Genomic DNA, 11,595 nt, shown 5'->3' with positions numbered 1-11,595 from the left:
GGCTGTCACCAAGCCAGTGTCCCTGACCTCCTCTCTCGGCTCCAGGACCGTAGAGCTGGGACTCAGCCAGCCATACCCTCCCCTTCCTTGACGATCAGTCTAGAGGGAATCTTAGGCAGAGCTTGAGAAGTAGGAAGGGTCTAGAAAGGTAGATTTTCCTGGCTGGACGCTGACTAGGCCCCTAGGCCCCAGGAGACAAGAGTTCCTCTTGTGACTTGACAATTCCTGCCCTTGTACCCAGGAGCCTGTGATCTGCACCTTGAGGGGAAGGAGGGGAGGCAGGGGAGGGGCAGAGGGGCTAAACGTGTATATCTGTGTCGCCTTATGTAGACGTGTGCTCACCCCTAGAAGTCCCCTTCTTCCCTTCCTCCCCTCTGTCCTTTACCATTTGGGGACCAGCCCTGAGAGGTACCATGAGGGCTACACACATGATGATAAACTCAGTCCTGAGTCTCAAAATCCCAGTCTAGTGGGGACACGTGGGCAGATTGATGGAGCCTGAGATGAGAATTGGGGTGGACAGTGGCTCTGGAGGGAGCATCACCAGTAGCCCCATTACCCAGCCCAGGGTGCTGATGGAAGGCTTCTTGAAGGGGTAAAAGCCAGGGCAACTTCTGAGCTGCTCAAGAAGTAAGATTGGTGCTCGCTTCGGCAGCACATACACTAAAATTGGAACAATACAGAGAAGATTAGCATGGCCCCTGAGCAAGGATAACACAGAAATTCGTGAAGCGTTCCATATTTTTTTTGGAGAATTAAATTACATATTAATCAAAAAAAAAAAAAGAAGTAAGATTGACACGAAGCAAACGACAGGAAATGCAAGAGGTCCTACATCAGAAAGCAAAGGATTGATCATATGGTCCTTTATGCTGGTTCCCATGCAGGTCCACAGCTTGGAGAAATGGGTTCTGCTGACCCCACCAAATCATAGAAGGCCTTCACCCCCAGCCACAGAATCCAGCCCAGCTGGTGTGTGCGATGGGCCCAGAATCCATTCATTTGTTTGACTTCTCTAATGGGGTATGCCATAGGTGTCCGATGATTTCATTCTCAGAGCACTTCTTCAGGGGACAAGAAACTACTCTGCCCCCATTGAAACCATTACCAGGGATCAGCCAGTCCAGTGAGGAGGGGGGGCCTCTAGGTCCTTCAGGCCCAGGAAAGCACAACTGAACCCCAACCGGCAGGCCCAATGTTTTCTGCTGCAAAATTTTGATGAATGATGCTTCCTTAGCCTGGGCCACGATTTAATTTGTGTTGCAACGGAACACTTTCAATTGTCAACAACAAAAGGCGATATTTCCAATATTCCTTGAGCATAGGCTTCAAAGGTTTCAGCTTCTTTTTAAAAAGCTTTTCAGCTTTATTTTGACGTGGCAGAAAAGTTTTGCATGCATCCTCGCATCCCATGTTGTGACAGCTGCATTTAATGAGTGCAAAATGATCAGAAAAACATCCTTTGCTGCGCGTTGCCAGTTGGTGACAGAGGAGAGGGGGTGCTGTAATCAGAGCAGGAAAGTCACGCAGACATCTGCTGAGGTGGAATTCCTGCCCATCCGGTCTACACCCAGCAGCTCCGTGCATGGCCTGGAAGCCAAGTCAGACCTGCAGACCCACCTTCCACGGCCCCTCCTTCCAACAGTAGAGGGAAGACTCCTCTTGCCTCCCCCCCCCCCACCCCCTGCCATGACCACCCTTGTTTGCTGGAGGTTAACACATTTCTTTCTAAAGGTTCTGTCTTCCTGAAAAAAGGTCTTTCTGGGTAATCTAACTCACGTATAATTAACCAGCTCCTGAGAGAAGCAAAAGGCAAACTTTAAAAACTTCATATGTCCCAGTGGGAATGAACCCAACTAGCTTCCATGAGGATGCAGGTTTGATCCCTGGCCTTGCTCGGTGGGTTAAGGATCCAGCATTGCTGTGAGCTGTGGTGTAGGTCACAGACATGGCTCGGATCTGGTGTTGCTGTGGCTGTGGTGTAGCCCGGCAGCTGCAGCTTCGATTCAACCTAGGAATTTCCATATGCTGTGGGTGCAGCCCTAAAAGACAAAAAAAATAAAAATAAAAAACACACAAAAAAAGATTTCATGTATGAAGGCCCAAATCAGAAAATGAAGGTCTTTTTTTGGATACAGGTAGTCAAGGTACACATGGGTGTTTAGAGGTTGTTTCTGGAATTCTGTCAATAGCTTATTTCTTGGCCTGTGTGGTGGTTACTACTTAAGTATTTGCTCATAACAACTTGTAACACTATTGTTTATGTTTTGATCATTTTAGGGGGAGGCGTGTACTATAGTTTCCAAAAAGACTTTACAGTCTTTTTTGCAGGGGGATCGCACCTGTGGCACATGGAGATTCCCAGGGCTACGACTGGAATCAGAGCTGCAGCTGCCGGCCTACACTACAGCCACAGCAACTCGGGATCCGAGTCTCATCTGCCACCTACACCACAGCTCACGGCAACGCCAGATCCTTAACCCACTGAGCGAGGCTGGGCGTGGAACCCGAATCCTCATGGATCCTAGGTGAGTTCGTTAACCACTGTGGCCCAACGGGAACTCCTTGGAATTTTTTAATAAAAGGAAATAAAAATGTTATGAAGGAAGACATCAGAAACTTAAACTAAATAAATAAAGATAGTCACAGTAGATTAAATTATTGTTCAGTGAACTTTCACTCCACCTCACCCCCAAATCCATACTGCACTATTTCCATGGGAAGAATTTACTTTTTTATCCCATGGATGTTGAGCTTAACCATGGAACTTCCTTTAGCTAATAAAATGTGGGCAGACACACCACATGTCACTTTGGGGTCTAGACCTCAAGGCAGGCATGTGTCCCTTCAATCTCCTGAGTGCTGACCACCTTGGAAAGACCGAGAACCTCAGCTGGTCCTCACAGAATGCGAGGCAGGGGATGCAGACAGCTCAACCTGCAGCCGTAGGCAGAGCTGTCCCAGCTGCCGGAACACCCATGGATGTCCCCAGCAGAGAGCTGCCCAGCCCAACTCAACCCGGATCAGCCCAGCCACAGCTGACCTGCAGCCCCGGAGGACGAGCGAAACTGAAGGTCAATGTGAGTGGTTGAGACATGATGCTATTTATTCTTTAGCATCCCATGTGGTGTCATAAGCTTTTGAGAGAGGCCACCAACAATGGGCCTAATTACAGGACAGAAAGCAACATTCCAGCCTGGAGTCCCGGGCCTGAGGTACACGGGGACAGCAAACAGAACAGGTGCTCCAGCCATTCAGTCCCCTTAGTGTCAGCAAGATGAACAGCAGCTCTGCGCTAACTGCATTTTCCACCTCTTGGTTCCAAGCAGGGGTCGTGGAGTTGGGCTTAATAATGATATTTCCAAAGCAGCTCCTGGACCCAGCACACTCCCTTGGAAACCCCCAGAACCCACCTGCGTCCATCTCTTCCTCCAGAGTCTGGTTCACTTCCACGGGCTCCTTCTCATCCATCTTCTGTCTTTCCTCCATCCCGGAAAGGCAGCAAAAGGAAACCATCACGCCGAACCTTTCTGACAATTTACTCTTGAGAGGAACATCCTGTGGGTGTCCAAAAGCTTACTCTAAGTTATATTTGCTTAATTTATGCTTCTACAAATGAATAATTAGAGCAGAAATTAATTTCAAAATGCAAATGTGCAATGGGTCTTACTTGTTTTGTTTTCAACATCCTTTGTCCCCAGTTCCACTTGTGTTCGAGTCTTAATGGATTTAGTTGAGCAAAGGAGTAAAATTATTTTTTCTAATGCTTTATTTACTTGATTGAATCGGGCTTTTTATCAAATATTGATGACAAATGTTTGTTCAAGATCGCATGCTGTAGAATTTAATAGGAATGACAACCTGTAGTCCAGAACGTCATTTTTTTTATGTGTCTGGTGGATAATCCATGTGAACAGAGAGTCAACGTCAGGCAGAAGATGTTTATAAGGATGTGCCCATCTATATGAACCAGTGGCAATTTTCTAGTTGGAAGAAAATTTCCTTTTCGTCTCTGAAAGTGCCACTGAGGTGTTCTCCAAAAAGAGAAAATTTTCCAATTGTAGAGACAAATGAAATTAGCTTTTTTTTTTCCTACATCCTCCAGCACTGGGAAGATTGAGAAAATGGTTAGAAGTCCAGCAAATACTCTTTTCTTTTTTTTCTTCTTCTTTATCTTTTTAAGGCCACACCTGTGGCATATAGAAGTTCCCAGGCTAGGGGTCGAATTGGAGCTTCAGCTGCTGGCCTACACCACAGCCACAGGTGTGGGATCTGAGTAAGGCCAGGGATCAAACGCACAATCCTCATGGACACTGGTCAGGTTCTTAACCCGCTGAGCCATATTGGTAACTCCCAAAATGCTCCTTCCAAAGGCTCATTCATTCATTCACCGAATACGTATACCTATTCCCTGCAAACCTCCGGCTCTGTGCTGGGTCCCAGGACATGCGCTTGGGTTCACAGTGCACTGGGAAAGTTAGAAAGAAAAACCTCTGCATGTTTTTGTCATCACACTACCTGGCATCATTTCGTATGTGTGTTTACTCTCTTTCTCCTCTGTTAGAATGGAGCTCCCCAGGACAGGAACTGCATCTGTGTTCTCACCACCCAGGCAGGGCCAAGCTCAGGAGAGGACCTCCGTGACCATGGGTGGCCAGGGAAATCAGAGATGTGGTGTGTTAGAGATGTGGAGAGGAGGACATGAGAGTCCAGAAGGAGATGCCCCATCAGCACAGGACAGGGTACAAGGTGGTACCAAGGAGGCAGCAAGCACAGAAGTGCGGGGGTTGGGGGGGGGGGATTTGGGTGCCGTGCAGAGCAGAGTCGGGAGCACAAAGCAGATGTAAAGTGAGCTGGATGGGTTTTCAGACCCGGAGGCTGTGTCAGGGGAGCATGAGATCCCCTGGGGAATGGCAGATGCTAGGACTAGACAGGTCGACAGGTAGGGAGGCCCAAAGCAGGAGTCATCTTATACCTGGATGGGCAAATTTCATTTTTCTCTCTAATCAGTGTTTTTTTGTTTGTTTGCATTAATGGCCACACCCATAGCATATGAAAGTTCCTGGGCCAGGAGATGGAATCTGAGCTGTAGCTGTGACCTGCACAGCGGCTGTAGCAACATCAGATCTTTTTTTTTTTAATGGTGCTTTTCTTTATTATTATTACTTTTTTTTGTCTTTTTGCTATTTCTTGGGCTGCTCCCTCGGCATATGGAGGTTCCCAGGCTAGGGGTCCAATCAGAGCTATAGCCACCGGCCTACGCCAGAGCCACAGAAATGTGGGATCCGAGCCGCATCTGCAACCTACACCACAGCTCATGGCAACGCCGGATCGTCAACCCACTGAGCAAGGCCAGGGATCGAACCCGCAACCTCATGGTTCCTAGTTGGATTCGTTAACCACTGCGCCACAACGGGAACTCCTATTTTATTATTTTTGATGGCAGAAGATATGACATATACTTTCCTCTTTAGTTTTAGAGTTTGAGTCCCTTTTTTTTTTTTTTTTGTCTTTTTACTGCCATTCCTGTGGCATAGGGAGGTTCCCAGGCTAAGGGTCAAATTGCAGCCTCAGCAATGCAGGATCCAAGCTTTTTCTGTGACCTACACCACAGATCATGGCAACACCGGATCCTTAACCCACTGAGAAGGGCGGATCAAACCTGCCTCCTCATGGATTCTAGTCAGATTCATTTCCACTGAGCCACAACGGGAACTCCCTGCAACATCGGATCTTTTAACCCTCAGCATTGGGCCGGGGATCAAATCCACACCTGCACAGTGACCTGAGCTGCTGCCATCAGATTCTTAACCTGCTGTGCCACAGTAGGAACTCCTGTAATCAGTGCTGATTACCAATTGGTTGAAATATGTAAATACCAAATTACTTTTAGTGTGAACATTAAAGAAAAACAGTTGTTCCCATTTGGGCAGTTGTTATAAACGCTCTCCTCTGTTAACAAACATGTAATGTTTTTCCACTGATTGGTGACTTGGCTTGAGGGTAAGACCAAAGCTTTATCGGCTAACTCAAAAGAGCATTCAAACCACACAGGTCAGACGTGGCTAGATTTTTCTTCCCTTGTCTAAATATTTTGAAGGAAAATCAGCATTTTGGTCTGAATTATTTGAATAAACTCAGAATTCTTCATTGGCTTTTAGTAGACACTCAAGAAAAATAAAAAGTAAGTAGCTTTAAGACTAAACATTATTCATATAAAAAGTCTACTTTAAAACAGCAAAGTTGGGAGTTCCCGTCGTCACGCAGTAGTAAATGAATCCGACTAGAAACCATGAGGTTGCGGGTTCGATCCCTGGCCTTGCTCAGTGGGTTGGGGATCTGGCATTGCTGTGAGCTGTGGTGTGGGTCGAAGATGCGGCTTGGATCCTGCGTTGCTGTGGCTGTGGCCTAGGCCAGTGGCCACAGCTCCGATTAGACCCCTAGCCTGAGAACCTCCATATGCCGTGGAAGCAGCCCTAGAAAAGGCAAAAAGACAAAAAAAATAAAATAAAATAGCAAAGTTGGAGTTCCCCGTTGGCCTAGTGGTTAAGGATATGGCATTGTCACTGCTGTGGCTCAGGCCACTGTTATAGCATGGGTTTGATCCCTGACCTGAGGAACTTCCATGCACTGCAAGGGTGGCCAAAAAATAATAAGATAAAAAGAAATAAGGAGTTCCTGTTGTAGCTAAGTGGAAATGAATCTGACTAGTATCCATGAGGACACAGGTTCAATGCCTAGTCTTGCTCAGTAGGTTAAGGATCTGGCATTGCCATGAGTTGTGGTGTAGGTTGCAGACTCAGCTAGGATCCCACATTGCTGTGGCTGTGGTGTATGCTGGAAGCTGCAGCTCCGATTTGACCCCTAGCCTGGGAACCTCCATATGCCACAGGTGCAGGCTACAAAGCAAATAAATACATAAATAAATACACAAGGAAATAAAAAATAAAATAGCAAAGTTATTTGCCTCTGTTTTCACCCATGTGAGAAAATATTTCATACCCCAAGAGCTAAGGAGAGAGCCTCGAACAGGCTAGTTTTTCTATTGCTTTCTTTTGTCTCATGGACTTTTCTAGTTTATTAGGGAAAAACCCCTCCGTCCCTCCGTGGAGCAGGCAGGCAGAGACCATCATTTGCCTTCTGCCTGCTGCAGGTTGAGGTCAGCAGTAAGTGGGAGCAGGCCACCTCTGATCTAATTATGAATTCCTCTCATGCACGCAGAGTTCAGCCCAGGGATGACAGGATTTTTGAACTTAAAAAAAAAAGAGGAGGCATCACACTAAATATTTCATCGTCTCGTCAGCCCAATTTGCTAAGCTTGATTATCTGGTCCAGCCTCCAGAGATCACTATAGGAAACCTCCCCCAGATGTTCCCCTTCCAGCCAAACCACACGTCAGGGAGGTGGCCCAGCCTCCATATTCTGGCAGCCCCGCTGGCAGAGAAGAGAGGAGGCAAAGCTCCTTCACAGCCACAGAGGGAGAGGCCTGGATGCCCTCACCAGTTCCACCAGGACCAGGACCCTTAACCAGATCTGGAACTGGGTTAGTTGGCCGAAGATCCACCAAGTCTTGGTCTGCTCAGGTTTATATTCTGTTCTAGACGGTGATGGTCAGGGAGCATGTGAATGGAGAGTTCCAGAAGCAGCCTGGAGCTGACCGCCCTCCAAGGATAGTGCTGACTGAACAGATATGGAGCAAGAATGTGCTTCAGGGGTCTCCCTGGGGGCCCAGATACTCCCCTTCCTCCTGAGCAACCTGACCCCACGCTTGTCGGTAACAAGGAGTCTCCATGGACAAGCCGCCCGTGTAACTTTTTGAGCTCATACGATGCTCACAATTCTTCAGACCCTGGCATGTGTTCCTCCCCTTCTGGACCACATCTATACAGTTTAGTTTGTCCTCCCCCGCCCCAAACCCTATCTATCCATTTAATGTGATCACAGGGGCCATCATTACATCATAAAGAAAAGAGCTTGGACCTAAAGTGAGATAATACAGAACCCACCACCCTTAGGAAGCAGGATCCTGCCACATAGCAGCCTTGAGAGTCAAACCAGCCAAGCTGAGGCTCTTTTTTTGTCTTTTTTTGTCTTTTTGCCTTTTCTAGGACCGCTCCCAGGCTAGGCATCTAATCGGAGCTGTAGCTGCCAGCCTACGCCAGAGCCACAGCAACATGGGATCCGAGCCACATCTGCAACCTACACCACAGCTCACAGCAACGCTGGATCATTAACCCACTGAGCAAGGCCAGGGATCGAACCCGCAGCCTCATGGTTCCTAGTCAGATTCGTTAACCACTGCGCCATGACGAGAACTCCAAGCTGAGGCTCTTGAAAGAGCTATTCCAGAAGAATTCTTGTTGGGGGTTTTAAAACCATAAAGCCAAGACTTTAAGAGGTTAAACTGGATACTCCTTTGGCTTGGCTGCATAAAATAAGGCATACAATAAGCCTGTGACAAAGAACATCAGGCTCACAGCTCCTCGAGCTCTCAGAAGGCTATGACCAGGGACCAGGGTCCCAGGGCAGAAGACCTGAGCTCACACAGGAGGTGAGAGTGGGCTCCAGGTAAAACCGAAGGGGACTCAGGCAGTTCCTATTTGCTTGGCTGTTTCAGAAAAGACAAAAATTGGGGGCTGCCCCGATTCTTTTATTTTTCTAGCCTGGTTTTCGAGGAGTTTCTAATGCTGTAGGTAATGATAAATCATTTAATACTACTGACCATTTCTTCATGGTACCATTTGTATCTACTATCAAGCTTGTCTAAGAATAGAATTAAAACATGAATGAAATACAAATCATCTGTAGGATCCTGGATTTCTATGTGTGTTTCTCAAAAGAAATTCTATGTAGACCCCATTGCTTTGAATTATTAAAACAAGAATTTTATAACACTGGTACAGAGACTGAACTCTTTTACCCGTAAAATAAGTGTTAGGCAAACACTTGTTTATTACTTTAATATTAACAAGGGAAAAAGATTTTGATCCAGGAAAAAAAAAAAAAAAACCCTCTCCAAATAAAAAAAGAAATAAGATTCCACTGCCAACTACCTAATTAGAAAATGCCCAAACTGATGTTTTGACTTTTTTTCATCAAGCTTTCAGTGCTCTCCAGTAGAAAGCTGTATCTAAATTTTCCCTTTTCAGCATGTCTTTTTTTTTTTTTTGGTATTTTTGCCTTTTCTAGGGCCGCTCCTATAACATATGAAGGTTCCCAGGCTAGGGGTCTAATCGGAGCTGTAGCCACCGGCCTACGCCAGAGCCACAGAAATGTGGGATCCGAGCCTCGTCTGCGACCTACACCACAGCTCACGGCAACGCTGGATCCTTAACCCACTGAGCAAGGCCAGGGATCAAACCCGCAACCTCATGTTTCCTAGTCGGATTCATTAACCACTGCGCCACAACGGGAACTCCAGCATGTCATTTTCATTACTGTCACTGTGATATAGTATAACTAACAGTTCCATATAATTATGGTAGTAGTTTGAGGGGTCATGCCCTCAGCACGCAGAAGTTCCTGGGACAGAGAGCAAACCAGAGCCACAGCAGTGACAACGCCAGATTCTTAACCACTAGGCCACCAGGGACCTCCTATGGTGGTACTTAAAAAATAATTGTACTAAGACAGCTTTTCGTGTTCAGTCTTGGGGTGCTCCCTTTGTGTTTCAGCCTCAAAGCTGCCAACTTGTAGCTTCTCCAAAAAAACAGAGCTTGGGGATTGAAAATATCAGAAAGGACCAGACATTTCTCATGCCATGTCCTTACAATAGTGTTCCATGTTGTTCTTCCATCATTTATGATCTAATTCTTTGGTATCTAACTCTAAATGGAATTGATTGTGTCTGTAATAAATCATCGACAAAATGGCCTTCGGTTTTAAAGTATGGTTGACTTTAAAAGCAAAACTCCTTGGAGTTCCTGCTGTGGTGCAACAGCTTAGGGATCCAAGGTGGTCTCTGTGGTGGCGTGGGTTTGATCCCCAGCCCCACAGAGTGGGTTAAGAATCTAGCATTGCCACAGGTGTGATGTAGGTCACAGCTGCAGCTGGGATTCCGTCCCCGGCCCAGGAGCTTCCCTAAGTCTTGGGTGGGCCAGTAAATAAATAAATAAATAAATAAATAAATAAATAAATAAATAAATAAATAAATAAATACTTCTCTCCTACCCACTCTCTGCCAGGTATAGTTACCTTTCTGTTTTATTTTATTGGTTTTGGGTGTTTTTGCACCACGAACCAGGAATATGCTTAAGACCTATTCTAAGTTGTGTTCTCTAAGACACAGAAGATACCCAAGAAGAAGAGATGGGATTGACATTAAAGGGAATGTCAAGCTCCAGTTACTATTACTTTAATATTGTCTCACTGGTGAGTCACCAGACAGAGCAGTTTCACAGAAAAGAATAATATTTCACAGGATGAAGGGAGGGAAGAGGGACACATAGGAAGTTACTTAGGTATTTGAGAAGAGATTTTGTTTTATTTTCCTTCTTTTTAGGACCATACCCACGGCGTATGGAAGTTCCCAAGCTAGGGGTCTCATTGCAGCTATAGTTGCCGGCCTGCACCACAGCAATAGCAACGCCAGATCCCCAACCCACTGAGTGAGGCCAGGGATCGAACAGCATCCTCATGGATACTAGTCGGGTTCATTACCACAGAGCCACAATGGGAACTCCCAAAAAGAGATTTTAAGAGGTAAGAGTCTGAGGAAAACTTAGAGAAGTTTTGGGAATAGAGCTCTGAGTGATCTTAACAGAGCCACGTTCTCACAAACAAAGCTCAGAATGACGAGTGTCAGAAGAATCCATAAAGAACTCCTACAACAAAAAACAGGCCTGTAGGATGACAACTATCCAAAAAAAACCATATAGCAAGCGTTGGTGAGTATGTGGACAAATTAGGACACCTATGCACTATTGGTGAGATTATAAAATAGTGCAACTCTTATGGAAAACAGTATGGAAGTTCCTCCAAAAATTAAAAATAGAACTACCACATGATCCAACAAACTCATTTTCAGGTATATTTTTAAAAGAATCCCGGAGTTCCCATCGTGGCTCAGTGGTTAACGAATCAGACTAGGAACGATGAGGTTGCAGGTTCAGTCCCTGCCCTTGCTCAGTGGGTTAAAGATCCGGCGTTGCCGTGAGCTGTGGTGTAGGTTGAAGATGCGGTCCGGATCCCGCATTGCTGTGGCTCTGGCGTAGGCTGGCAGCTACAGCTCCAATTAGACCCCTAGCCTGGGAGACTCCATATGCCACAGGTGCGGCCCTAAAAAGACAAAAAAAAAAAAAAGAGGGGGGAAGTAAATCCTGGAACATATTATACAACATAGATGGACCTTGAAGACTTGACTCTAAGGAAGGACAAGTGTGGCGTGATCCCATTCATATGAAATATCTGGAAACTCACAGAAATAGAAATTACAGTGATTAGCAAGCACTTGGGGAGGAGGAAAAATTGGAGCTGTCATTTGATGGGTATAGAGTTTCAGGTTTGCAAGTTCTGAAGATCTTTTTTCATAAGAATGCAAATATACTTGATGCCACTGAACTGTGCTATTAAAAATGGTTTAGGTGGTAAATTATA

At 45.9% G+C, this 11,595-nt stretch overlaps 1 non-coding gene across 1 annotated transcript; it reads left to right on the top strand.

Moving 5' to 3' along the window:
* The first annotated feature begins 639 nt into the window (after positions 1-639).
* Positions 640-746, top strand: LOC125128582 (U6 spliceosomal RNA). Its single transcript, XR_007135281.1, has one exon. It is a non-coding gene; the product is annotated as a U6 spliceosomal RNA (small nuclear RNA).
* Positions 747-11,595: the final 10,849 nt, after the last annotated feature.

This window comes from Phacochoerus africanus, chromosome 5 (assembly GCF_016906955.1).
Source record: "Phacochoerus africanus isolate WHEZ1 chromosome 5, ROS_Pafr_v1, whole genome shotgun sequence".
Classification (NCBI taxonomy): Eukaryota; Metazoa; Chordata; class Mammalia; order Artiodactyla; family Suidae; genus Phacochoerus; species Phacochoerus africanus.
Note: the sequence above shows the minus strand (reverse complement) of the source record. Positions and strands in the feature narration are given on the sequence as shown.